Genomic DNA, 4,119 nt, shown 5'->3' with positions numbered 1-4,119 from the left:
TTGTATAGTGTATTATTATATGAGTATGTTATGTCATGGTATTGAGGCATACAATCTATGAACTTCTAACAGCATGCTGAGAACGGCATGAGGCTTTTAGGTTTTCTGCAGTCATCTCTTTGTTTCCTTACTTTGAATAGGCAGACTCAAAAAGCTCTGAGAATTAGGGAGGCCATGTTTTTATAGATATTCAGGGTTATTTGACCTAAAGGCATTATGGGTTATGCATAACGTTGTCAACTTCATATTTTCCCCTACTAAGATTCAGTGAAGTTCATTCAGGTCACATGGGTCTTAAAGTATAAACTAGTATCTTGACTTAGGAAACTCTGTAGTTTTGTGATCTCCTCATATGAGTTTCCAGTTTACACAATTTCAGTAGCCTCTTCCTGAAAGAACTAGTGTTGTAGTGAGCGCTTCTTGGTTCTTATGAAGCATTATAAGCTGGAAGTTTTGTCTCTGCAAAACTACTTCGTTCTTTTAGTGAAAAGAGCCATATACCATGAATCTTGATTTTTCTAATGGATTACCCTTGGATCTTATAGCCAGCTTATAATCACCAGGGGTGATCCCTGTCACCATGATCTTGATTTCATTCTCATGTAATCGTGGGGAGGTATTGCTAGAAAAGAACAAACTGTACTTAAGACAAGCAGGTGTTATTGCAGGATCCAGGGATGTTCTGTATCCTTATGGGATCCTATTATAATTCACTTACATTATATGGTCCATCCCAACATGATAGTTTTGAAAAGAAATTATAGCAAACAATTAATAAGAAAATGCCACGACCTCTCATTCACATATTTGTGTATATAGCTACGACATTCACACAACCTTATAAGTTTATGATCACAAAAAGATATATTGTGAGTTTTTAAAAAAAATCTTTTATTTTTATTTTTATTTTATAGCAAGATTTGTCTGATTATTTTGAGTGTCCTATATAGGCTCTTTAAATAGATGATTATAATACACAATTCAATATTTCATTTTATGAAGATATACACATTTAAAGACAAGAATTTTTTTTGAAAAATATGAACACATATCACAAAAACTAACAAAGACAATTCGGTCAATGATCTATTGTAGTGGGCAAAAGCGGTGAAAGTTGGCACTACGCGCGTTTCGGCATTCTGCCTTCATCAGGTGACCGTCATTCACGTGTATATTGTACAGGACAACAAAGACTATAAAAGATACAAAAACATGCATATGATTATATTGAGAAATTTAAAAAGTCGTAGCATAATGATATTTACAGTTTTACATTTCGAGAGGATATAGGTCATTATTAACATACACATATATACAATATTTACATACAGTAGCTCATAACTGGATTGGAGTTAGTTATTATATATGTTCCAATGAAAGACACTGTTGTTATCAATTTTTACTCTTAGTTATAATTGGGTCCGGTATATACGACCATCATCAACTCTAAGGGACCAGTCATAATTTCCTTCAATTTTCATGCAGCTCAGATGGTAGAGTAATACAATATACATTAAGACACATTTATTGCTAAGGATATATTATGTATGGCATAAAAATAGGTTTTATCTACTTTGATCAGAGACAGCCTAACATGTCTGTTACTTCAGTCATCTATATTCTAAATTAAGAACACAATTCGTATCAGACCATTATCTAGGAGAGAACTTGCAGATATAGTTTTACCTGTACATAGCTGTATTAGATATCTATATTCTAGGTAATTAACGATTTATGATATGGTCATGTCTACTCCTGTTAAGACGGTATAGATGAATCACTCCAAGCGGTGGCATGAGTGTATACAATAAGATCATTAAGAGAGATCACCAACCTTTTTATCCGAAAATGAGATATTGCTATATAGATAGGGGTGCGATTCGTTTAAGGATCCTCGTGGATTATCACGCCTAAATAAAGAGTGAATGTACCCATTAGTTACTATTTGGTTCAGATTTATGAATTGAATAGAGTCCACGTATATATTTACCGTTTTAAAAAAAGGATTTTCTTATACAGAAGATGTAAGATTTGTGACACTCAGTCTGCACTTTTTTTCTTTCTTTTTTCTCTCTTCTCCACAGGCCTATGTTCAGAGGCCCCGAGTGGGAAACTTTATCTGTGTCACTAAGGAAATATAAGTACATATATGTAATGTTTGTGTAACTCCAGTCTATATAGAGTGCTTGATCTCAGAAGTATAGATTTGAAGCGGTACCTTTTTCTAGATATACTGCAGGTCTTGAAACGTCATGTTTGGGAGGCCGGCAAATGTAGTTTTGTAATTTTTTTCCCTTTTTGCTGTTAAAGATGAAAGCAAATATATATATCTATTTTCCTTCAGACATCAAAATCAGGCCATTAGATGGTATAAAGATAGAGCATAAACGCGTATCTGGATGCAATATTACCTTTTATCAAAGATGAAGCAGGACAGTTTCCCAGTATTTTAAATCGAGGATGACGGATATAATATGGCTTTAGTGGATAAACCGTGCTAGAAAGGAGGGGATAAAGCAGCAAGTTTAAACACTAGCTCAGCATCAGCCAACGAGCATCTACAGAGCGCAGTCTTGGTGCGTGTAAGGGTAGAAGCTGTAGTTTGCTTACCTTCGTTTTACAGGCTGATAGATTTCGACCAGACTTCCCCTCGACGTACCGGTGGTTCAGGAACAAAAAGGTTTATGCACCGGCGATATATATTCACATCGGGCGCGCCAAAAAAGGGGGAGATATAATTGATTACACCTGGCTCTAATGCATACCTGGCGCATATTCAGTGACGTGATAGTCTTGGAACTTGATGCCATAAAAATAGAAAACGGACTGTCGCGGACTCGTCTATGAGCAAGTACGAGTTGAACTACATATGGCAGCAGCCTAATATGTTTAGATGGTGTCCGATGTCATAGAAATGAACAACGGACTTCCGCGGACTCGTCAAAGGGCAAGTTCGAGTTGGACTACATGTGGCAGCAGCCCATATGTTTGAATATTGTCCGATAGCGCATATTTGGAGACGTAAAAAGTATAGGAACTTGATGTCAAATAAATAAAATATAGAAATAGAAGATGGACTTTCATAGGCAATATTACATGCTTATTTTGTTGGAGACAGTTACTAAAAGCAGCCTCATATATGAATATTATTCAGAGAATGATCTAAGGGTCTGTATCTAGTCCGATTCCCCATGTCAATGTATAAAAAGACAATACATAACCGCTGATATAATTGGGGTGACCATATTAATGGATAACAGATGTATTGACATAAACCCATGTTGGTATATAAATGTCCCAAATAGAGATAAAGGTAATTGGGGTGACTTTACTCATAGATAACAGATGTATTGACAGGAACCCATGTTGGTATATAACTGTCCCAAGTAGAGATAGGGATAACCTTTATCACTTTCGGGGTATCTATAAAAGTAGACTTCTGACTATATGGATATATCAATGTACGACTCTACTGTATATCTCTTATAGTGGATAGTATATGCAATCTTACAGAATCGCTTGTTCCCATGGAATATCCTGGTTTAGGCCTTGGGTGAATGTATTCAGAGAAAAAATCCAGAATACCTCCCGTTTTTTACAGACTTTGTCTGGACATAGGCCTTCACGTGTCTCAATATGTTCCAGGATAATCCAGCGTATATCCTCTGGTTTGTGATTCTGTTCGATGTAATGACTAACCATCGGTGCATTTAGTTTAAGGGTTCTGATTGCAGATTTATGTTCAGTGAGCCTCGTGTACAGGGACCTCGAGGACTCACCGACATAGCCCAAGCCGCAGGGGCATAGAAGCAAATATACAATGTTTTTAGTTTTGCAATTCACCATGCCTGTCAGTTGGATTTTAATTCCATTATATTCCATTTCCTTTGTTTCAATCGCCTGGGGACATACTTTGCATGTTCCGCATTTGTCCCAACATGATATACAGCTTACCAAAATGACAATTTTTTTTGTCACAGCTGAAGTGGTGTTACTTCTATACAATACAATAGCAGAACCAAACCAAAATACGTTCACAACTACTGAATAATAAAAGTTAAAATGCAGTAGAATATTAGAGCAGATCATAAACAATGTTAGAGAGTTGGTTATTTGTTG

At 36.1% G+C, this 4,119-nt stretch overlaps 1 long non-coding RNA gene across 1 annotated transcript; it reads right to left on the bottom strand.

Annotated features, from left to right (window-relative positions):
- Nucleotides 1-937: 937 nt before the first annotated feature.
- On the bottom strand, nucleotides 938-2,713 carry LOC147712658 (uncharacterized). The gene is made up of 3 exons (XR_015295761.1): nucleotides 2,611-2,713; nucleotides 2,412-2,497; nucleotides 938-1,193 (listed from the first exon to the last, which is right to left on the bottom strand). It is a non-coding gene; the product is annotated as an uncharacterized LOC147712658 (long non-coding RNA).
- Nucleotides 2,714-4,119: the final 1,406 nt, after the last annotated feature.

The sequence above is a fragment of the Lissotriton vulgaris genome, chromosome 5, assembly GCF_964263255.1.
Source record: "Lissotriton vulgaris chromosome 5, aLisVul1.2, whole genome shotgun sequence".
Taxonomy (NCBI): Eukaryota; Metazoa; Chordata; class Amphibia; order Caudata; family Salamandridae; genus Lissotriton; species Lissotriton vulgaris.
This window is presented reverse-complemented; position numbering and strand designations above follow the sequence as displayed.